At 32.8% G+C, this 25,482-nt stretch overlaps 1 protein-coding gene across 2 annotated transcripts in view; it reads right to left on the reverse strand.

Moving 5' to 3' along the window:
* LOC132204765 (uncharacterized) overlaps positions 1 to 25,482 on the reverse strand; it is a 95,464-nt gene that overhangs the window by 52,489 nt on the left and 17,493 nt on the right. The gene's annotated exons all lie outside the window — the stretch shown is intronic.

The raw sequence follows: 25,482 nt of genomic DNA on the forward strand, positions 1-25,482 counted from the left end.
TAAATTACCATTTTTAAAATTTTTCACTGCTAGTTACTCATAGTCTTTGGTCGCAAAAACTTTACTCTATTTTAACTATTAGCAAAAATTCAGCAATTAAACGCCCGTTTTCCAATTAAATTTTATAATTTATTAAATAATATAAAAAGATATAAAACGCAGATTATAATTTATCGCTGAAATTTACCAAAAATAAAGCTTGAAAATTTAGTGCAATATTCGATTAATTAGCCGATTTCTTTCAACAGCGGCAAAGATTAATTAAAAGTATGAAAATTGTATTAATTTTCCACATTTGATCTTTCATTCAATGAAAATCTGTGCAAATTTTAATTTTGAAGAAAAGTGCCGAATTTTGATTAACCGCCAAAATTGATTATGAGGAAAACGCGCAAATTTAATTAATGGGTTATTTAATTTTTTGTGCAATCTTTTATATATTCTTTTATTTGAAACTCATTTGAGTACAATCTTTTGTTTCTGAAATCCACTCAAAAAATTATTATTATTATTGTTTATTTTTTTATGGGTTTAATTCAATTTTTTAATAAAGTGATAAAAATTTAATTTTAATTATGAAAAATTGCATACTCTTAAAATTTTTACACTTATTGAGCTAATTCCAACCCTAAGTTTTGAGCAAAATGTTTTTCAATACTCTGTAAATTTCCGAGAATTTTCAAATAGTAATAAATTCATTGCAATTCAGGAATAAAAAATTGCATAATCGTCGCTAATTTATCATTGGTGAATTTCTTAATTCAACAATAAGTGCGTGACATTTAACACCGGAGAAGACTTGCGCGCATCTACATGAATTTTAATCTCTCCACATTTTATACAAACTCACTCGCGGCAGGGATGTTGTAAATTCACCTGCGAGCAACATTTTACTCGCGTTCGAAGTGGCCATAAAACGCGGTTTGTCGCGGATAAATCATTTTGATATAATTTCCACTCGCTCTGCGTTGCAGGCGTGAAAATAAAATAACTTTTGCGCAACAAAATTACCCCCAGAGATTATTTCCTTCCAAGAAAACGGAGTGAAACCGGAGCCTTTTCGCTTCTTTATCAGAACTGGATTTCTTTTCAAAATAAAATTTAACTGCCGAGAGGCGATGAAAATGGCGACCGAAATTAAAACTTGATAAATTTCCAGTCGCTTAATAAATTTTTATTAAATCTTTGTGTGCACCTCTCGCAAGTGTGCCAGTCAGATTATTGTAAAGAGATAAAATTTAATAAAAAGCGGCACTTGGCGAAAACGAGTTCATGATTTGCGTTCTTAATAAATAATCCTGCTTGGAAATTTATTTATTTATTTTCCTTCCACGGCTATGGAATTTCTCGAAGCTTGAATTGCATGATTTTTTTTTTGCTTCTTCTATACATTTTGTTATTTTGTTTATATATTTTCTTGCCCAAGTGCACTTCCTGCGCGACACTATGTGGGTCACACACATGTTGTAAAGCTGCCCCTTCTGCGAGCTTTTCTTTGTTTGTGAAAATCCTGCAGGGTATTTTCGGAGGAAAGTGTGTTCAGCAGAAGGGAGCGAAATTCAGGATTCTGGCGCCCAAACCATTAGAAGAATACACGAAGAATAACAAGGGTGCGTCTCTCCCTGCCAAACAATCTCCTCGTAAAAAAATATGAGAAGGAAATGCGGATTAAAGTCTTTAGTTGCATGGAAAAGGATGAAATAAATTTTGGTTTGGACCACTTTAAGGTAAAATCATGAAAAACAGAAGGACTTTCTTTAAAAACTTTGTATAGTGTTTCTATTTACAAAAATTTGGGTCAGACTCTGCATGCAAAATTTAAAAAAATGAAGCTTAATTTTGAGTGTTTTTTATTTTTATATGTACTAATTTTTATTTTTATCTCCTCGAAAAAATCTGACTTCATTCAATTAATAAAAACATCTTTCAGATCCTAATTTATATTTTTTTTTTACAAAGTGAAAAAAATATTGTTCTTTTAATTGGTTTAGTTAATTTAAAAATATTAAAAATTGAGTTATTATTTATTCTTCTCGGTCAATACATTTATTTTTTCTTAAAAACTGAGGTTTTTGGTGCAAATAACATTATCTTGGATTGTTATTTCAATAAACAAGTTTTCTAAAATATGATTTACTAAAAAATGTATCCTTCAAATTACTTAAAATTGTCTGTCATATGTTACAGAAATTGAAAATTGAGGATATTTCCATCAAATTTAATTAAAAATTGTGGAATATGAGATAAAAATTGCATATTTTCTTTAATCGATGATTATTTCATTAATTTACTCAATGAACTTTAAAAATAAGTAAGAGTATTTTTGCATAATCCTTTCTAAATTTTCTTCCTGAGCATTTATTTTATGAGCCATCCAGCTTAAGATTTCTCTCGTCGCTATATTTACTCTTACAATTTATTTAATCAGTCGGTCCAGCACAGAGCAAAGTGCTATTGAGCGCCGAGTTAACAAAGTGCGGCTATCGGAAAGACGATCGATCTGTTGGTTTTATATATTTAAATCGAAAGTGGTGCCCTCGTGGCAGCGAAATTTATTGCCCCAATTAATTTAAATATTTAATTAAATCAATTTTCCATTCCCACTCGGCAGCAAGCGAGAGTGAACTTTTTTTATATTATTTGCTCTCGATACAGGGAGGAGGCGCGCAACAAGACTCACTCATTTGAATTTATTTATGCGTAACCAGTTTTCCTCGACGGTCGCCCCGGGAATGTATAATGCATGCGGTGTGTTAAAACGCTGATTAAACTTTATTTGGAAAGGGTTAAAAAGGTCCCAGGATATGTGGCTCTTGAGCAAATAAAACGTTAGTTGATTAGAGTCATCGCGAGGCCGCTGCTCATGGGAACCTGCTGATTTTTTTTACTTATTTGAGATGTTTATTTTTATTTTCAACAGGAGTGAATTAATTTTGATTTAAAATTACTTGATTTCTTACATAACATTTGAAACTAAAGTTCATTTGAACAAAATTATGCCAAACTTAGAAAAGATATTAAAAATAAAGTGTATTTAAATTATTTTTAATCTGAAAAATAACAATAACGTCGTTTTTTTTAAACAAAAAGAGTCGCTAGAAACTTTTTTAACGTATTTTATTATTTTTATGTGGAAATTGAATTGTTGCAAAACAAAATTAAGTTAATTTAATTAATATTTTAGTAAGGAACTGCTTTACAAAGAAGAAGCAAACAACTGGAAAGAGAATATTTTTCATTGAATAAATCATTTCTCTTACTTAATTTTCATAATTCAGGATTTTTTGATCAACTGAAGATTTTTTATACTCTTAATAATGCAGTAAGTTATATTTAATTCAACCTTGAAATTTAAAATTACTTTATATCATTTATTTTTTAATTAAAACTACGGTTTTTTCAGTTTTTTCTTCCATTTTTTTTTATTATTTGAATTCAGGTGAAATTTATTTTCATTTTAAATTTTATTTCAACAAACAATATGGAATTTTTGAGCAAAAATTCCGTCTCTGCCTTTCGCGATCCGCCATTATTCGCTGAGAAAAGTGGCTTGTTGTCTCACGCGGGCGTGCAATTTCGCCTCTCCGCAGATTGTGCGCTCGTTTTTCGCCGGTCGAGCAGCAGCCGAAAAACAATTTCGGCAGTGTGGAATTCTAATTGGGCCCTGAGAAGCGCTATTAAATAGAATGAAAATAAGCAGCTAGTCGTGTCGGGCGGAGAATATAGTGGGCGGTTTTTACGGCCTGGTAATGAGCAAATCTGCCTGCCTGACCAGCCAGACCTGTTTCGCCGAATAAAATGTGCTCAATAAAGTGTCACCTCGCGCCAAATTTATTCCTCTTCGCGCGGCTCCTTAAAATCAATTGGCAGCCGAGAGAGCGACGAGACGAAAAAAAGACTCAATTGATTTCTCGGGCACGTGTGTGCAGCCTATCAATTACTGAACAAAACGCAATGAAAATTTATCATTGCTATATATTTAATTGTCCAAATTTACTAACTTTTAATTAAAGCACAATTGTTAAATTCATTTTTAGCAAATAATGGCTGAACTCATAAAAATTAAGGCAAACACTGATCTTTTCAAAATTTTCTTTTTCTTTTTATACAGAATTAAAAATAAAAACTGACATATTAGATTATAAATGCAGCAAAGAAATTTACAAATTAGTAAATTAAGTATTTAGTAAATTACGAACTGAAATATGCTTTTCAATTCAAGAGATTATTTTCATTTCTACTAGAAAAGAATCAAGATTTGGATGCTTATAAAAAAGGAATTTTTTTTCATTATTTATTTCCATAACGATTATTTGTGGGAACAAATTTCAAATTTGAAAAAACAGAAGAAAGATGGAAATTTGACGTTTAAATTGATATTGTTCCCTTTTTTTAAATGTGAGAAATAAAATTATTGCATTATTATTAATGTGATTGAAAACGATCATAATTTTGGATTTAATTTAACCGTGATTATAGCATTTTAAACTAAAAAGCTGGCGAAAATGAAACAATTTTTCTCATGTTACATTAGAGTTCACTGAATTTTTTCCTTGAAGACAAATTTATTGAATTGAAAATATTCAAATTTTTAAATTTTTATTATTTCACAATTAAAAAAGTTATGTTTTATTTCTCATTTCCAACCGACATTTCATCTCTACAGATTATTTATTTCAGTTTTACAACACCATACGTATTTATTTCGTGATGTTTCTCATAATCAGCCAATAACTCATGCTCGAGTTTCTTTCATCCCGAAAAGGATTTATCGCCGGCAGTATATTTTTTGTTTTTTGCTGGCTCGGATGTGTCAAAAGCGGCAAACAAGGTGTCTCCTTTTAGACTCGCAGCTTCCTTTCTCTCTTTTTTACAGCGCGTCTAGCTCATCTCTCGGTCCCCACCGCCTTTATTCAAATGCTTTTTTTATTTTAATTTCGCTCGGCAATAAAGTCGGCGTTTTACTTGGACGACGCAATTTTACGACTTATAAAAATGTCAAATTTTTATTGGAGAGCGAGTGAAAAAATATTGCCGGGGGACGCCGTTTAATTTGTGCCGCCCGCCATAATTGATTTTTATATATTTGAAGAAAATTATTTCTTCTCATTCGCGAGAAAATCGCCGGTTTAATTAGTACACGGTTGATTGCTCTCGCGTTGAAATTCAACACGACTCTCAGGCAGAAATATTTGATAAGCCTTAAACTTGATCCGCGTGGTCTAATTCATGACCTGAAATCTGCATGAAATTCGAAACGCACGACGCTATTTTTAAATCGCCGCAGAACAAGACATTTCAATATTTGATCCCAAAGTCAACCACAACAATCACAATAAATTTTGAATTTTGCTAAAAAAAAACATCAACGACCGATTGTTATAAGTAAAAATCTTTTAATATAAAAAGAAATTTCAGCGCAAATTTAAAAATTCGGAAGAAAATCAATTAAATTTCATGAAAATTGTTTAATTTCTCCCAATTTATTAACAAATAATGAATTTCAAACAATAAAAAAGTGAAAATTCAGAAAAGGATATGAAAAAAATTTAAAATTAAATTCATTGCAGTTCTATAACAAAAACAGCCTAACCAAAATTAGGAAAAGTACAAAAATGAAATTAATAGGATTTGGATTAAAAATTTTATAATTAATTTTAGGTTTTAGGAGAAAATTTGCATACTCTTCTCAATGAAAAAAATTGTTATATGAAAGATTGATTATCATAATTAGCTTTGGAAAATTAAAATATTTTAAAAATTAAAAAAAAAATAACCATTTCACGTGAACACGTTATTGAAATAAACCAATTTCAAGCAGGTGGTCATACCGAGATGAAACAAAACTGATGCAGACGAGCGAGGCGTCAGAGTGAATTTGTCGATGAGGCGTGATGAATGAAAAATTAACCTGGAGAAATAAACCCGAAAGCGCGTTGAATTGACACAAAAAGGGTCGAGCAGCGATTTCGGTCCGTAGATTTATTGGCCGCCGGATTTTATATCAGCTGTCACCGCGTGCTGCACGAATCTATTTATACAGGCGGAATATAAAGAGAGAGAAGCGGCTTATCTGCATTCCATCTCTTCTCTCTTTCCAATCTGTCATTTCATAATATTTTCATCCGCGGCGTGGCGGCGATGCTTCTGAGATGAATCTCGATGAGACAGAACACTTCATGCGCGTTTAAAATAAATATTATTTCAAAACGTCGCATAAAAAGGTATGATCCAATGAATCAATTGAATTTCCCGAAACATTTCTTGTGTGGGCGTCTATTTAACTTAAATTAATATTCCCAAATTTTGAAATTTTTGAGTGTGTGGCCGCGTTAGGCTCCTGGTCTATTTGTCTATAATTAAGATTCCCTAATTTTGAAAATTTTAAGTGTGTGGCCGCGTTAGGCTCCTGGTCTATTTGTCTATAATTAAGATTCCCTAATTTTGAAAATTTTAATTGTGAGGCCGCGTTAGGCTCCTGGTCTAATTGTCTTTAATTAAGATTCCCTAATTTTGAAAATTTTAATTGTGAGGCCGCGTTAGGCTCCTGGTCTATTTGCCTTTAATTAAGATTACCTAATTTTGAAAATTTTAATTGTGAGGCCGCGTTAGGCTCCTGGTCTACTTGTCTTAAATTAAGATTCCCTAATTTTGAAAATTTTAATTGTGAGGCCGCGTTAGGCTCCTGGTCTACTTGTCTTAAATTAAGATTCCCTAATTTTGAAAATTTTAATTGTGAGGCCGCGTTAGGCTCCTGGTCTAATTGTCTATAATTAAGATTCCCTAATTTTGAAAATTTTAATTGTGAGGCCGCGTTAGGCTCCTGGTCTAATTGTCTATAATTAAGATTCCCTAATTTTGAAAATTTTAATTGTGAGGCCGCGTTAGGCTCCTGGTCTATTTGCCTTTAATTAAGATTCCCTAATTTTGAAAATTTTAATTGTGAGGCCGCGTTAGGCTCCTGGTCTATTTGTCTTTAATTAAGATTCCCAAATTTTGAAAATTTTAATTGTGAGGCCGCGTTAGGCTCCTGGTCTATTTGCCTTTAATTAAGATTCCCTAATTTTGAAAATTTTAATTGTGAGGCCGCGTTAGGCTCCTGGTCTATTTGTCTTTAATTAAGATTCCCTAAATTTGAAAATTTTAATTGTGAGGCCGCGTTAGGCTCCTGGTCTACTTGTCTTAAATTAAGATTCCCTAATTTTGAAAATGTTAATTGTGAGGCCGAGTTAGGCTCCTGGTCTACTTGTCTTAAATTAAGATTCCCTAATTTTGAAAATTTTAATTGTGAGGCCGCGTTAGGCTCCTGGTCTACTTGTCTTAAATTAAGATTACCTAATTTTGAAAATTTTAATTGTGAGGCCGCGTTAGGCTCCTGGTCTACTTGTCTTAAATTAAGATTCCCTAATTTTGAAAATTTTAATTGTGAGGCCGCGTTAGGCTCCTGGTCTACTTGTCTTTAATTAATATTCCCTAATTTTGAAAATTTTAATTGTGAGGCCGCGTTAGGCTCCTGGTCTATTTGTCTTTAATTAAGATTCCCAAATTTTGAAAATTTTAAATGTGTGGCCGCGTTAGGCTCCTGGTCTAATTGTCTTAAATTAAGATTCCCAAATTTTGAAAATTTTAATTGTGAGGCCGCGTTAGGCTCCTGGTCTATTTGACTTTAATTAAGATTCCCAAATTTTGAAAATTTTAAATGTGTGGCCGCGTTAGGCTCCTGGTCTAATTGTCTTAAATTAAGATTCCCTAATTTTGAAAATTTTAATTGTGAGGCCGCGTTAGGCTCCTGGTCTACTTGTCTTAAATTAAGATTCCCTAATTTTGAAAATTTTAATTGTGAGGCCGCGTTAGGCTCCTGGTCTATTTGTCTTTAATTAAGATTCCCTAATTTTGAAAATTTTAATTGTGAGGCCGCGTTAGGCTCCTGGTCTACTTGTCTTAAATTAAGATTCCCTAATTTTGAAAATTTTAATTGTGAGGCCGAGTTAGGCTCCTGGTCTACTTGTCTTAAATTAAGATTCCCTAATTTTGAAAATGTTAATTGTGAGGCCGCGTTAGGCTCCTGGTCTATTTGTCTTTAACTAAGATTCCCTAATTTTGAAAATTTTAATTGTGAGGCCGCGTTAGGCTCCTGGTCTATTTGTCTTTAATTAAGATTCCCAAATTTTGAAAATTTTAAATGTGTGGCCGCGTTAGGCTCCTGGTCTAATTGTCTTAAATTAAGATTCCCAAATTTTGAAAATTTTAATTGTGAGGCCGCGTTAGGCTCCTGGTCTATTTGTCTTTAATTAAGATTCCCATATTTTGAAAATTTTAAATGTGTGGCCGCGTTAGGCTCCTGGTCTAATTGTCTTAAATTAAGATTCCCTAATTTTGAAAATTTTAATTGTGAGGCCGCGTTAGGCTCCTGGTCTACTTGTCTTAAATTAAGATTCCCTAATTTTGAAAATTTAAATTGTGAGGCCGCGTTAGGCTCCTGGTCTATTTGTCTTTAATTAAGATTCCCAAATTTTGAAAATTTTAAATGTGTGGCCGCGTTAGGCTCCTGGTCTACTTGTCTTAAATTAAGATTCCCTAATTTTGAAAATTTTAATTGTGAGGCCGCGTTAGGCTCCTGGTCTACTTGTCTTTAATTAAGATTCCCTAATTTTGAAAATTTTAATTGTGAGGCCGCGTTAGGCTCCTGGTCTATTTGTCTTTAATTAAGATTCCCAAATTTTGAAAATTTTAAATGTGTGGCCGCGTTAGGCTCCTGGTCTAATTGTCTTAAATTAAGATTCCCTAATTTTGAAAATTTTAATTGTGAGGCCGCGTTAGGCTCCTGGTCTACTTGTCTTAAATTAAGATTCCCTAATTTTGAAAATTTTAATTGTGAGGCCGCGTTAGGCTCCTGGTCTATTTGTCTTTAATTAAGATTCCCAAATTTTGAAAATTTTAAATGTGTGGCCGCGTTAGGCTCCTGGTCTACTTGTCTTAAATTAAGATTCCCTAATTTTGAAAATTTTAATTGTGAGGCCGCGTTAGGCTCCTGGTCTACTTGTCTTTAATTAAGATTCCCTAATTTTGAAAATTTTAATTGTGAGGCCGCGTTAGGCTCCTGGTCTAATTGTCTTAAATTAAGATTCCCTAATTTTGAAAATTTTAATTGTGAGGCCGCGTTAGGCTCCTGGTCTACTTGTCTTAAATTAAGATTCCCTAATTTTGAAAATTTTAATTGTGAGGCCGCGTTAGGCTCCTGGTCTATTTGTCTTTAATTAAGATTCCCAAATTTTGAAAATTTTAAATGTGTGGCCGCGTTAGGCTCCTGGTCTACTTGTCTTAAATTAAGATTCCCTAATTTTGAAAATTTTAATTGTGAGGCCGCGTTAGGCTCCTGGTCTACTTGTCTTTAATTAAGATTCCCTAATTTTGAAAATTTTAATTGTGAGGCCGCGTTAGGCTCCTGGTCTATTTGTCTTTAATTAAGATTCCCAAATTTTGAAAATTTTAAATGTGTGGCCGCGTTAGGCTCCTGGTCTAATTGTCTTAAATTAAGATTCCCAAATTTTGAAAATTTTAATTGTGAGGCCGCGTTAGGCTCCTGGTCTATTTGTCTTTAATTAAGATTCCCAAATTTTGAAAATTTTAAATGTGTGGCCGCGTTAGGCTCCTGGTCTAATTGTCTTAAATTAAGATTCCCTAATTTTGAAAATTTTAATTGTGAGGCCGCGTTAGGCTCCTGGTCTACTTGTCTTAAATTAAGATTCCCTAATTTTGAAAATTTTAATTGTGAGGCCGCGTTAGGCTCCTGGTCTATTTGTCTTTAATTAAGATTCCCAAATTTTGAAAATTTTAAATGTGTGGCCGCGTTAGGCTCCTGGTCTACTTGTCTTAAATTAAGATTCCCTAATTTTGAAAATTTTAATTGTGAGGCCGCGTTAGGCTCCTGGTCTAATTGTCTTTAATTAAGATTCCCTAATTTTGAAAATTTTAATTGTGAGGCCGCGTTAGGCTCCTGGTCTATTTGTCTTTAATTAAGATTCCCTAATTTTGAAAATTTTAAGTTTTTTTTTTTTTATTGGAAAAAGATATTTATTGTTTCAAATATTACAAGTCCAGCCAAGCCCGAAGGCTTATCGGCTGGTGCTCATTCTCACTGATGACCGCAAGCGGCCATCAGCTGCTACACTTACAAGCTTTGTTTTCGAGATGAGACACGCCGATTTTCTTAAAAATTGGTGTGTGCATAGGGCTTGGTGTGTATATCCCGAAAGTAACGTCACTTTTTCCCAATTTTGCTAGGGGCTGCGGGGGAGGCGTCAAAACTTTTCAAAGTTATGCAATCTCACTACATGCTGGTTTCGCGTGTTGCATACATTTTCATTTCTCTTGATAGTGGTCCGTGATCTTTGACAGCTTGCCACGGGCGAACCGTTGGTCGAATTTGAAAAATCTGAACAGATTCTGAAAGCCCAAATTTCTACAAATTTGACTGGCAAAGTAAGACTTTTTTCAGAGTTGTAATTGTAATTGTTTTATAAGGAAAACTAAAAAATGAGAAAATGACTTATGGGACTTCACATATATAGCAGTATTATGAGTGTCGGAAGTTAAAAGTGAAAATCATGTTTTTTTGGTAAATCGACCCTCCTGAACACGAATCCGGGGTCGGTTTTTCGATATTCTCATTATTTCTTATTTTTTTCCTTAATTTGCTATTTTTTTGCAAAATGTGCCAAAAAACTAACACGTGGAGATAAAAATCTGAAAATTGCTGGAGGGATGGATCTTGAACATAACAACAACTTAATTTTTCCATACTTGCTATTTTCCGGAAAATTGACCATTTTCACAAGGTATCCACGTTTTGGTCAATCTCTCGACTTCTATCGGAGTTAAAAACAAAAGTTAAAGTGATTCTGAAAGCTGATTAAATTTCCTATCTCTTTTCTGTGAGAGCTAACTTTCCAACACTGGCTTATTTTCCGGAAAAGTGAAGTAAAAAATTAACTTATTTTTCCCGGAGAGTATGCAACCCGCAAAAGAATGTCTAAATAGCCAAAATGTAACTTGTTTCTTTGGAAAGAAACCCCTAAAATTTCAAAACTTTTCCTCCAGCCGATTTTCCGCAATCGCCGAATTTTCCGACCCCTTGTGAGAAAAATGAAACTTTTCCGGAAAGGCATGTGTGATGCATCATTCGATTGGGCACGTCAAGGAGATGCAAAAAATTAATTTTTAGCAAACTCGGACCATTTTTCAAATTTTCAGAGCAGCTTGAAAAATGAACTTTTCTTAATTTACAAAAACTGCTCTGAAAATTTGAAAAATGTTCCGAGTTTGCTAAAAATTAATTTTTTGCATCTCCTTGACGTGCCCAATCGAATGATGCATCACACATGCCTTTCCGGAAAAGTTTCATTTTTCTCACAAGGGGTCGGAAAATTCGGCGATTGCGGAAAATCGGCTGGAGGAAAAGTTTTGAAATTTTAGGGGTTTCTTTCCAAAGAAACAAGTTACATTTTGGCTATTTAGACATTCTTTTGCGGGTTGCATACTCTCCGGGAAAAATAAGTTAATTTTTTACTTCACTTTTCCGGAAAATAAGCCAGTGTTGGAAAGTTAGCTCTCACAGAAAAGAGATAGGAAATTTAATCAGCTTTCAGAATCACTTTAACTTTTGTTTTTAACTCCGATAGAAGTCGAGAGATTGACCAAAACGTGGATACCTTGTGAAAATGGTCAATTTTCCGGAAAATAGCAAGTATGGAAAAATTAAGTTGTTGTTATGTTCAAGATCCATCCCTCCAGCAATTTTCAGATTTTTATCTCCACGTGTTAGTTTTTTGGCACATTTTGCAAAAAAATAGCAAATTAAGGAAAAAAATAAGAAATAATGAGAATATCGATAAACCGACCCCGGATTCGTGTTCAGGAGGGTCGATTTACCAAAAAAACATGATTTTCACTTTTAACTTCCGACACTCATAATACTGCTATATATGTGAAGTCCCATAAGTCATTTTCTCATTTTTTAGTTTTCCTTATAAAACAATTACAATTACAACTCTGAAAAAAGTCTTACTTTGCCAGTCAAATTTGTAGAAATTTGGGCTTTCAGAATCTGTTCAGATTTTTCAAATTCGACCAACGGTTCGCCCGTGGCAAGCTGTCAAAGATCACGGACCACTATCAAGAGAAATGAAAATGTATGCAACACGCGAAACCAGCATGTAGTGAGATTGCATAACTTTGAAAAGTTTTGACGCCTCCCCCGCAGCCCCTAGCAAAATTGGGCAAAAAGTGACGTTACTTTCGGGATATACACACCAAGCCCTATGCACACACCAATTTTTAAGAAAATCGGCGTGTCTCATCTCGAAAACATACCTTGTTAGTGCACATTATTACACATTTTTCATAATATTTTTTAATTCAGGTGCAAAAACAATTTTTTTATTTTATATTTTACATCATTTTTGTTTGTTAAATTTTTTAATTCATTTGGCAAGGAGTTCCATAAACGGGGTAACAGATATTCTGAGGTTCGGTTAAAGTACTTGTTTTCCGCCATCGGTTCAATTAGCGGATTAGATTGCAACATTCTCGTATTGTATGAGTGGGTATATGGGACACCATGATTCGAGTCAAAATATTTCACATTTATCAAATTGAGTTCAAATATTTTATCAACAGGCAAAACATTCCAAAACTTAAATTGGTTTTCTATTGTTCGCTTCTGCTTTCTTGAGCACATTTTGTACAAAATTTTTTCTTGGAGCGACTTTATCGCAGTAAGGTTCACAGAACCCCACGCTGTTATTCCATAATTTAAGTATGAGTGAGCAAGGGAAAAATACATGATACGTCTCACATTATATGGCATATTTGATTTTAAATAATTGAATTCACAAATAATTTTTCTTAATTTTTTTGATAAATTTTGTAGATGCATTTTCCAGGTAAAATCCTGATCCACAATTACACCCAGGTATTTGGTACTTTCGACTTGTTTAAGATTGTCACATTTACAGTCAATACAGAAATTATGTAAACAGTCATATTTGTGACAAGAAATGTTCAACTTAAGATCTTTGCGAGCAGATGGTTGACAAAGTGTGTGGCCGCGTTAGGCTCCTGGTCTACTTGTCTTAAATTAAGATTCCCAAATTTTGAAAATTTTAATTGTGAGGCCGCGTTAGGCTCCTGGTCTATTTGTCTATAATTAAGATTCCCTAATTTTGAAAATTTTAATTGTGTGGCCGCGTTAGGCTCCTGGTCTATTTGTCTTTAATTAAGATTCCCTAATTTTGTAAAATTTTAGTGTGTGGCCGCGTTAGGCTCCTGGTCTATTTGTCTTTAATTAAGATTCCCTAATTTTGAAAATTTTTAGTGTGTGGCCGCGTTAGGCTCCTGGTCTATTTGTCATTAATTAAGATTCCCTAATTTTGAAAATTTTTAGTGTGTGGCCGCGTTAGGCTCCTGGTCTATTTGTCTTTAATTAAGATTCCCTAATTTTGAAAATTTTTAGTGTGTGGCCGCGTTAGGCTCCTGGTCTATTTGTCATTAATTAAGATTCCCTAATTTTGAAAATTTTTACTGTGTGGCCGCGTTAGGCTCCTGGACTATTTGCCTTTAATTAAGATTCCCTAATTTTGAAAATTTTTAGTGTGTGGCCGCGTTAGGCTCCTGGACTATTTGCCTTTAATTAAGATTCCCTAATTTTGAAAATTTTTAGTGTGTGGCCGCGTTAGGCTCCTGGTCTATTTGTCTTTAATTAAGATTCCCTAATTTTGAAAATTTTTAGTGTGTGGCCACGTTAGGCTCCTGGTCTATTTGTCATTAATTAAGATTCCCTAATTTTGAAAATTTTTACTGTGTGGCCGCGTTAGGCTCCTGGACTATTTGCCTTTAATTAAGATTCCCTAATTTTGAAAATTTTTAGTGTGTGGCCGCGTTAGGCTCCTGGACTATTTGCCTTTAATTAAGATTCCCTAATTTTGAAAATTTTTACTGTGTGGCCGCGTTAGGCTCCTGGACTATTTGCCTTTAAATAAGATTCCCTAATTTTGAAAATTTTTAGTGTGTGGCCGCGTTAGGCTCCTGGTCTATTTGTCATTAATTAAGATTCCCTAATTTTGAAAATTTTTACTGTGTGGCCGCGTTAGGCTCCTGGACTATTTGCCTTTAATTAAGATTCCCTAATTTTGAAAATTTTTAGTGTGTGGCCGCGTTAGGCTCCTGGTCTATTTTCATTAATTAAGATTCCCTAATTTTGAAAATTTTTACTGTGTGGCCGCGTTAGGCTCCTGGACTATTTGCCTTTAATTAAGATTCCCTAATTTTGAAAATTTTTAGTGTGTGGCCGCGTTAGGCTCCTGGACTATTTGCCTTTAATTAAGATTCCCTAATTTTGAAAAATTTTTAGTGTGTGGCCGCGTTAGGCTCCTGGTCTATTTGTCTTTAATTAAGATTCCCTAATTTTGAAAATTTTTAGTGTGTGGCCGCGTTAGGCTCCTAGTCTATTTGTCATTAATTAAGATTCCCTAATTTTGAAAATTTTTAGTGTGTGGCCGCGTTAGGCTCCTGGTCTATTTGTCATTAATTAAGATTCCCTAATTTTGAAAATTTTTACTGTGTGGCCGCGTTAGGCTCCTGGTCTATTTTGCTTTAATTAAGATTCCCAAATTTTGAAAGTTTTGAGTGAATGGCTCCGTTAGCCAGCTGTGGACGATTGTCCCACAGTCTTCTTTTTTCCGACGCAATGTTTTATTTTTCGTTACTTCTTTTTCTGATTTTCTGTAACATTTGTAATTTGTAATAAAATTTGCCCTGTGCTGTGAAAGTTTGGTAAGCAGAATAATATTTTGGCTTGTATTCACCATAATACATGAATAATGAAGCGGAAGTTTACTTTATTATTAAAAATGGTACATTAAAAAGTAAATTGTAGAATTTACCGTTGAAAGAGCAATTTTTAGTTCAAAAGGCTGCTGATTCGCAGCCCAAATGTCAAAATAACAACTCGCAGAAACCAACAACCTGAGTATCTTTTTGTTCCAAAATTTTTTCTTGCGACCTAAACAAACCTTGTGTGTCTTCCCGGGTCTAATAAGATTTTAATTCTGTTCTCCTCCTGTCGTCATGAAGACTCAAGCTGGCCGGCAATTTATACACACAAAGGCTAAATATTTTCTTGAGGAAAAGGAAACTATATAAAGAACCTGGCTAGGAACATAAGCTTGTATTATTAAAAAACACAAGATTTTTATCTCTTGAGGAATAGTTAAATGTCAACATGGCATTTGTCACTGAAACAACTCCTTATATTGTTGGGAAAAAATTTCTTCAAATTAATTGATAATTTCTGTTATTATTCTGATAAAATATATAAATTTTTATGATTATTATTAATTTTATTTTAGTTTGATAACGATTTGAAAATAAGGACCCCATCCAGAATGAGTAATGATTTTATTCTTAAATTCAACTTCGAATTTCAGCTATAAATTAGGAATCACGGGCTGAATTTTCGTTTCATTTCTTAATCTCTAAATTTAAGAAAAAAAATTTAACAGGTTTTTAAATATTTTAAAACATTTAAAATAAAAAATGAATTGTGTTATTAATTCTATAGACGCGTAGGAAGGTTTCAAATTGTTTTATTATTTTTGGACAAATTAATCTTATTTAATTTGCAAATTTTATGAATAAATTTGCATTTCAATTCGAAACTGAGACCTAGATTCCTATCATGTACAATTTAAACACTTGAGATAGATATGAAATTAGCAGGAAAATTACACACACACATCTGCAAGTAACTGGCTTGATGAAAAATAAAAACCCACCATCATTCTCGACACGCACTTAATATTCCCCTATTTGAAAAACCATATTATAAACGGCCACGCGAAAATGCATCTCTCGCCGAGCTAATTAAAATGCAATAAAAATTCCAGAAGCAGAAGAGATGTGTTGCCGAGAGCGTGGGACTTTCCGCGTGCGAGAGGCATTTTTTTTCTTTTTGCTGCTGCTGCATTGTGTTTAACTTCATATTCATGCAACTTGTTTGAAACTTAATTTATGGTTCGCACGCGGATCACTACTTTTTGTTGTTTTATTTTTAAATCAATTTATGCAAATTTCTGCTTCGAATCGGCGTCGATTTTTTCAATTCAAATTTAAATCAAAACAAAAACAATATTTATAAGCATTTTGCAACCTTGGCCAGATTATGTTAATGAATGTAATTTGTGCGTTAGATGGACAATCTTTATTCCTCTGCGTGGCTATGAAAATGAAAAATCGCGCCGTAGAAAAATACTTTCCATAAGAATTGAGCAATTAAACACAATTTATGTGCGGCTAATTTGGCGTTTACGGCCGCAGAAATGCGTGTAAATTTATATTTTATGAAATATTCATTTCCTCTTGTTTCGTCCTAGGCGTATTGTTCCCAACCGTGTTTTTTTACGACCGCCCCTCAGACGTTTTTCACTTGCAAATTGGACATTATACATTGTTGCTACAATAACAGATTCATTACTACTCTGTCCGCTTAATTAAATTAGCGGGTTTTTATATTCTTCAATTGTGAGAGGCATAGAAGGTGATTTAAAATTTGAACAATTATTTTTGGTAAAAACTTTAAAAAAAGATGTAGTTATTTTTTCTTTTTTTGCCTTAATTTGTTTTGTTTAACAATTAATAGTACAAATTCAAGTTGGTTGAAATATGAAATTAACAAAAATTATTTACTTGGCACTCCTTAAAATTATTATTCCTATCAGATAAAATAACACATTTTTCTATAGCCGCACTTTGTCTTTAATTCAAAAATATAAACAACTTGCAAGGATGAAAATTAAGAAAATTATAGCACCTGCGACAGTTTGAGCTAATTTATAATATCTGCGAAATTTGCTTACTCAACATTAAATGAGATTCGTTTATTTAAATTAGTTCTCGTTTATTCCACATAATATGAAGGGACAGCTGCTGTTTTAGCCCTCGCCGGTTCGCCTGCTGCTTTTATTCATTTGAATATATACGAACGTTTTCCACCCACGCCCGATCTCGAGCTTCCCTGCCGCCGGAATAAATTATCGATAAATTAGAAAAAGGCCGCCGCCGCCACCGCACGTTCAATTTGATAAAACAAACACGTCGGCTTTTAATTGAGCCGTTCTCGACATCTGTTCGACCTTTGTTTACAAAACAAAAGTGTTCGATTAGTTTTCGTTTGCACACTCAACGGTTTAACTTAAAGAATTATCTTAAGGTGTAAAACTTTGCTGCAAAAATTCAGTTGCATGCATGGTTTTTATTTTTTATATATTAAAATAATTTAAATCAGGATTTTTGAAGCAAAATTAAAGAAAATTATGAGAAATGCAATAATAAAAACAACTTATGACACTTGAAATAAATTCTGGTTCCAAAACTTTCTTGGGATCTTTTCATAATACAAAATTTATTAAAATTATTTCTCTACTTAATTAATAATCATGATTCTTGATTCATTATTTTGCTCATTAACACAATTTTAATTACTTTACATTTCAATTGCCACATTTTTACAGAAATTTATAAATATAATATATAATTTAAAAAAAATATCTGATAATTTCAGAAAAATTTCCACCGTCTTCTCTCTTTATTTTTAAAATAAGATTCTGAAACTAGAAAATTTACCTGTAATTTTAACTAATTTTCTTTTTATGCAAAAAGTTTTCTTCTGCAAAGTATTCCGCTGAACCAAAATTGTACTAAGAATTCGGTGAATAGCAGGAAAGAGGCCTGGCTAATTTAATTTGCCGGTGGAATAACTGGTTGACAAAGGAGAGGCCAAGAGCAGTCGGGTATCAATTGTCACCCGCTCCTCGCCTCTCTTTTTGTCGGTTTAACTCGCGCCGTTATCTGGGCATTCAGATCTGATCAAAAGTGTCACGCGGATTCCGAAATGAATGCGCCGCGTCTCCTCTCTGCAGCTTTTGTGTAAATTTGGAAGTCGCTCGCCCGTCAACCTGCTCTTTCTTTGTGCAAAAATGCCGCTGCAGAACTTTGAATAGGAGAATAGCATGTATAAGTTCCTTGATTGATTAATGCAGGCGACGGGAAAAAATTAAGTTTTATTTCATTGAAGGAAGAAAAATTTTATAAGAGTTTTATGGTGGATTTCCACATATCGAAAATAAATTCTAGTTAAATAATTAAAGTTTTTTACCCCACAAATTCAATTTGATTGTAAATTAAACTGCCAAATTCAATATAAATAAAAATGATTAATTATAAAAAACTTGTTACTTGCAAGAGTAAAATTCGTCTATAGTTTGCATTAAAACTTTCTTCATCAGGTCTATTCTATGCAAAACACTGACAAGTTTGTAGTCTTTGAATCAGATCTTAATTCAAAATTATTTTATCACCAATTGCGCGCGAGTTTCAAATTGATGAAATTTAATCTTGATTCTTTCATTACAAGCAAAATAATTAGCTGAAAACTTATGACGATCCTTGATTTAAGACAATTGTTTTGAATTAAAAATCGAAATTCTTAAAAAATTCAATGCCATGAAGACAATTAAAATAAATTTATTTCTTAGAGGAATCTAAGACAACTATTTTTTATTCGAGCGTTTGTTTTAGGACTAAATATTTTCTAACTTTATTTGGAAATGAAATTAGGGTAAATTTAAATTATAACAAATGATAATTCGGGATTTTGATTAAAAGAATTCTATTAAATTTAAACCATTTTAAAAACAAACTTCAAATTAAATTAGTGTCATATTGTGCAGAGGAAACTTGAGCATTCATCCTATAAAATGAGGAAACGGATTGTCAAGATTTTTTGCTAATGATAAACCGCATTTTTAGACGCAAAACATCGGTATAGACATCTGATTTGTTTATCAAGCATATAGAGAAAGAGCACCTTTGAATTCAATCAAGCGGTGACTCCAGGTGACACGTCCCTGAGCGCCGCGGTCTCCGAAAATAAAAACACACGCTAACTGTTCTCCATGAGTTCGCCGGCGCGGCTTCGGAAAAAGAGGAAGGTCGAAAAAAAGGCAGAGGCAAATTTTTGGGTGCAGTCGAGCGGAAATTTCCGCCGCGAGCTGCACCGAGCAAACCATTGGATCGTGAAGCGGCCAAAATCCTAACATGATAATTTAGGCTCCCATAATAGAACCGACCTGATTAGTGTTGGTGCGCAGTGGCGAATTCTAGGAATAAAATGAAATGGGCACAGAAACGTTTTTAATACAATCCTAATCAAGAATTCTATTTTACAATCTATGCATTTTTTTTAGAAATAAATTTAGAGAATGCAGGGGGAAATTTAAAAAAAAAGGGATAAATATATTAAACTGAAACTCAATTTTTGTGAGAAAATATAAAACAAGATTCACACTGAAAAGATTAATTTTAGGAAACTTTTAGCAGTTTCATTTTGAATGGATCAATTGATTTAATCAGTAGAATTAATTATAATTTTTTATCTTCAAAATTTCCTGTTTTGTTTGTAGTGCTGCCGTTTTTTTTATGATATTTCTCAAAGAAATTTATATTTAATTTATTTTTATTTCTAATACAAATGATTTTCCTTTCAATTTTTTTACATAAATTGTTTCTGAAAACTTTAATAACGAATAAAATTGAAATTTTTCAATATGCTGGAATTTTTTTTTTTTTTTTTTGCTTTTTTTGTACTTTAACTAACCAAACAGGGCGTGTTATTCGAAAACGCTGCTATCAAAGTCGTTTGTCTAATTCCTCGAGTGTTATCGCGAGGAAAACGGTGGTTGCATGTCACAAGTGGTCAACTTCAAACTCAGGGCTATTAAAAACTATGATAGAGGCAGGATGGCTGGTTTCGAGCTAGGAGCACCTGCGAGCCAGGGTGTTATTAAAATGATCAAGCGAGTGGAAAGAAAAGGAACCAGCCGAAAGTGCAACTCCGTGTAGTTTTATTTCATATAAGGCGGAGACAAACAAAACGATATAAACGTGCGTTAAATACGTGTGCGTGTCGCTTTTGATGCACCTCAACACAATCGGTGGTGTAAAACGGGCAAGATTATATATAGAAAAAAATGCACCTGAGACACGCATGTGAAGCTCGGAATAAATTAATTTTACAATTGGATTTTCTGAAAATTATTTTAAAAAATTTAAAATTTTTAATTACTTTCAAACAGTTAAAAAACGTTGAAATTGTTGGGGAAGTTTTTCAATTTCAAAATCATTCCTCATATAAAGTTTTGATCCAAGATTTTGAAGTTGAATGTTGACTTTTTCTGACTCCACTTTTAGGTTTGACTAATGAAAGAAATTTATAGAAGAAAATCCAATAAAAAATAACCCAGCAGCTCATTAAGTTGATTGACCCTCTGCTCTTCCTCTCCCCCTTGAAAAAAGTGTAATTGTCGGCCAGACTCCTTAACGAGGTAACAAAAGCGCCGCCAGATCAATTTTTGAGTCACATCTTTTCTTTCCGCATCCTTGATATGAAAACTTGTGTCCAAAATAATGTGAAAGAGTCGTGAGATTAATTTCGCAGATCGAAACTATGCAGACAACAAAAGCTATAAAATTTGATCAAGGACAAATTTAATCATGGGAATTTCCTGCGAGAAAAGAGCAATAATTTCAGTTTAATAGGTACGTGCTGTACTCGGAGAGGCGAGAGAAATATTATCGCACTTGCTTTTTTTCTTAATGTTGAAACGTGTGTGGCCCACAACTGAGACGTTGGATAAACAATCCGACATAGCGATGTGTGAAGATTTGATGATAATTTAGGCGTAACAGCAATGCACAATTTTCATACTGTTATTTCAAAATTTATTGTAATTACTGCAAGCGCAAACTATAAAATTATAAATTATATTGTTGAATATTATAATAATTATATTACTTTAAATTAATTATACTGAGTTAATTTTCATTTTTTAATTGTAAAATATTGATATCCAATAAAAAATGTTAGATTGAAATACAATTTATTTGAGAAATTATTCTAATATTTTATTATCTAACGATTATTACAATAATTAAAACAATTTTTGACAGAGAAACATTGATTGTGATTGGACAAAACGAAAGCAGCACTAGCAAGAAATTTGCTAAAACATTCCAAATCAAAATAAATATTCTTCCTCTTATTTATTATAAGAAATGAAGATGAGAAATGAAAAAAAAAATATTTAAAAACTTAAAAGTTATATAAACCAAATCGATTGAATGTTAAATTTATATATTAATTTTTAAAACAACCGAATAAATGATATTTTTTATGAGATTTTTTTAATCTTTTAACAGGAATTTTTATTAGTTAATGATTTTCTATATTCAGAATTTATAGCTATGGAAGTTAACTTTAATATTTCATTATTTTTTTAAATATTTGTATTTACTTATATTCAATTTTTACCATATCTATCTTTACAATCGCCACAAAATAAATTGAAATCCGAATCGCACAATTATTGTCAGTCCAACTGCCAGCACAGTTTTATCGCAATTTATCTTGCCCATTGTTGGCTCATCAGGCCAAATTTTTTGCCTTCTTCTTCTTCTCTGCTCGTTTTCTCATTATCCCGCTTTTTGTTCTTTTGTGGGGCACGGGCAAAAAGCTCATTGTTTTCTCGCTCACGACATTATTTTATTACTTGATCAGCAGCGCCGGTCGTGATTTGTTTCAATCCTCGCGAAGAGAAAAATTATTCTTTATCCGCGCGGCGCGCACACGGCACCGGTTCGTCCATCTATCAGATTATTGGACTAACGGTTCCCGCCGGTGCAAATATAAAGATTTCGTGTGTGTGCCATTTTGCGGGCAACGTGCAGTCTGTATCAATAATCAATCAAACAGTCTCGTTTTTGATGCGCTCCATTTCAGACGTTGATGGATAAAAAAAGCAATTCTTTATCCGCTTTTATCAAAAAGTTTAAAGAATCGATCATGAAGGAAAAAACACCGAATTTTTCGCTTTTTTATTATTATTTCGTATTCATTAAAAAATGTCAATTCCTGTAATAAAAGAATTCATAAATGGACTAATTAAATTTTTTTTATCAAATTTATTAATTTCTAGAATCCAGAACTTCAAAATATAAATTAAAAAAGGTAAACAGTGCCAGTTTTATACAGAGCAAAATTACTAAAAAAATCAGCAATAAAATTTTCCACATAAAATTAAATTAGTTTAACAATAATTTATTTTGAGGGCCCAAATTATTTTCAACCTTTTTATATTCATCATCTAAACACTAATTATAACGAGCCTGCTTAATTATTTCTAAGCACCGTACATAAATAATGAATAAAAAAATAAATTTATCAAGGACTTTTATAAATGAAATTTTAAGATTTTATTATGTCTATAAAATTATTTACGATCAAAATTAGGATCTATTGTTGTTACGGAAAAAAGTGAAATTTTTGTTCAGAATTTATCAAAGAAAAAAAAATCATAACCTTAATCAGAAAAGTTAAGAATTTCGTATTAAATTAGTAGCTCTGGTATTTCCATTTTAATTGTGAATTATAAAGATTTTCCATCTCTAAGCAAAATAAACCAGATTTTTTAGAAAATTTTCAAGATTGAAAAAAAAATTCCAACAAATCCAAACTTCCTGTCTCTGCTTTTGACGGCCGCATTTGCTCGTTTTTCGCTGCGGCGCATTAAAAATTCCAAAAGTCGTCACGGTGTTGATGGCGAAATCGCGTCCGTCCGTCCAAATGCGTGCAGATGCTGTGGGGGGTGAGAGGGTGTAAAACAAGACGGGCGACAAGCATAACCACCCCTGCTCGTAGTTAGCGGCGCGACACACCAGATTGCAGCCCTATAAATTTTCCCTCAGGGGGTGGGCGCAGAGCAGGGAGAAAAACCGCAGCTGTTTGTTTTTCGGCTCACCCCAAAAACCTGCACTGTCGAGTTTCAGCGATTTTCCTTTGGTAATTTTGCGATTTGGCATAGATTATTTATTTTACGTATCCCTTTTCCAAACAGCGGTGCTTTGTGTAAAGTCAATGGAACGAATCAGTGAATGAAATTTATTCACTTTTGTGTCCAAGCTATAAAAAAAAAAAAATTATAATAATGATTGCTTTTTATCAGTCAGTAAATAAATTTTTTCGAGTTATTTATAAACATTAAATTTGCAAAAAGAGGAATAAATTATAGAAATTAATATTGGAATTTTATATAAATGCTTATAAATTTTATGACTTTTTAATAATATTCTTGTCAAGGAAATTTTTCATCAGTGAATTTCAAAAAAAGTGGAGAGAAATCTTCAGAATAATTTCGTTTATAAATTTTACTAAAATATTTATTAATTCTTTATAAATTTTGAATCTTCAGTCATTACATTATTTACTCAATAAATTAATTCATAAAAGTTTAAAAGAATTAAAAAATGGATCAAAATGCAGACTTGAATAGACGAACGAAAATCTGAATTATGAAATAATTATTTTGTTTTTCAGAAATTAAAATTTCTAAATGAACCAAAATTTCAAGTTATTATAAGAACAAATTGCCAAATAATTTAAAATTTTCAATTTCCCAACCAAATAAATGAAAACAGCCAAGAAAAGCTTTATCAATTTAAAAGAAAAAACGATTAGACATTTAATTTCGTGGCTACCGCACTTTTGTAACCCATATTTTATAACAAAGCCGGCGTGGAAATAAATACATATTCCACGTGATCGGTGAGAAAATAATGCACGAGAGATCGCGTGTTTTCGGCCCTGAATCTGTGCGGAGACCCTGAGGCCGCTTCCTCGCGTGAACCACTCGCCCTGAGCTGACCCTTGGGCTCCTTATTTTCTCACAGATTTCCTTCAGCATCCATCCATTCTCTCGGCAATTAACAAATACAGAAGCAACAACTATTCTAATTCCGTTGGCCTGAGAAAAATTTCCGCCGGCCATTCCTGAGGGATCGTTTTTTTTTTCAATTGATATATCTTTAAATATGTATATGGGAGTCGTGCAAGTCTTCTCAATCGAAAAAATATAGAAAATCGTCTCGCGCCCTCACGCACACACCTGGCGAGCCGAGAGAGATCGATTAGTGCGTGTGAGCTTCAACAAGCCCTCAAAACATTTCATTTCTTTCAAAATTGATAAGTAAAAAATAATTTTTAGTCGAAAAATATCATATTTAGTTTAAATTTTCGTGCTTATCTTTAAAATTTAACTGCAGAAATTGTTATTTTATCTCAAAAAATTAAATTCATTTCCTGCAATCTTCAGATAAATTGCAGGTGATTTTGAAAATTAAATTATATAAATTTGTGCAGATTTATTTTTATATTGCACCGACTCAATTTAGCATAAAAATCTGTTGAAATTTTAAATTTTTATTGTATTTTGTTGTACTTTTGCGATTCTTTTGAAAAATATATTGCGAATTGATTTAATTTTGTTCCATTGCAGCTTTTTTAATGTAATTTGTGTTGAATTCAGACATTTTTCTCCTTCTTGCAGGAATTTTTATTGTTCATCTTTAAATCTCTTTTGAAGTTGATGAAGAAGTCGAAAAGGAGGATAAGTGGGACAAAAATTGCACCTAATTACTGATACTGACTGCAGACAAATCGTGACGGGTCAATCACATTTTATTGCTGCAATATAGGATAAAAATATTCAGCAAATTCCAAAATGAGATTATTCGTTTAAATAAAATGGTTTAATAATAAATAGTTTTACCTCCTCAAATTTCATTCAAATAAGGGTTGATTTATTTTTTCTTGGCTCTCTTCCTGAGCTTTTGTTTTACAAATGCAATTTTAAATTAATTGTACTTCCTTTTCATGAATAATTACTTGAAAAAGAGCGAACACGTGTGATGTGTTCTTCGCCAGCACGAAGCGCGTCCGAGAAAACAATGAGCAGGATAATGTTGGAATTCATTTTCTCTACCGCGCGCACGAACCAGGACTTGGTTTAATTAATTAACTAATTAGGTCTTTTCGAGCTTTAATTTAGTGCTGCGGCCAAGAAAAGAGTCCAATTATTTTCATTCCGAGAAATTCTCCATTCACGTTTTCAAAATGCAAAACTCACACAGCAATAGGGGATAAATTTCCTTAAAGAAAATTAACATAATGCTGCGAATAAATTTAGGACAATTCAGGTGTGTCAAAAAATAATTGAAGAGATTTTAATTATTCGATATTGATGAAATTTCAGAAGCGAAAATTTAATTAATTTCACAATAATATTTTTACATTGCATTTCAATTTTATAGATTTCCAGATTATAAAAATTTAATAGTTAATTATTCACAATGCTCATTAATTTAAAAAAAAATCTAAAATGACAATTGAGCAAATCTGCACGTGGGGCGTTAACGAGCAGTGCTGACGGAATAATTAGCTTCAATGCACAATGTTCATTTCTTTTGGTTGCACTGTGTACTTTTCGCGTTTGGTGATGCAAGAAGAGCCTGCGGTGAAACAGAGAGCATGAAAAC

Source organism: Neocloeon triangulifer, unplaced genomic scaffold (genome assembly GCF_031216515.1).
Source record: "Neocloeon triangulifer isolate White Clay Creek 2 clone unplaced genomic scaffold, ASM3121651v1 ptg000022l, whole genome shotgun sequence".
Taxonomy (NCBI): domain Eukaryota; kingdom Metazoa; phylum Arthropoda; class Insecta; order Ephemeroptera; family Baetidae; genus Neocloeon; species Neocloeon triangulifer.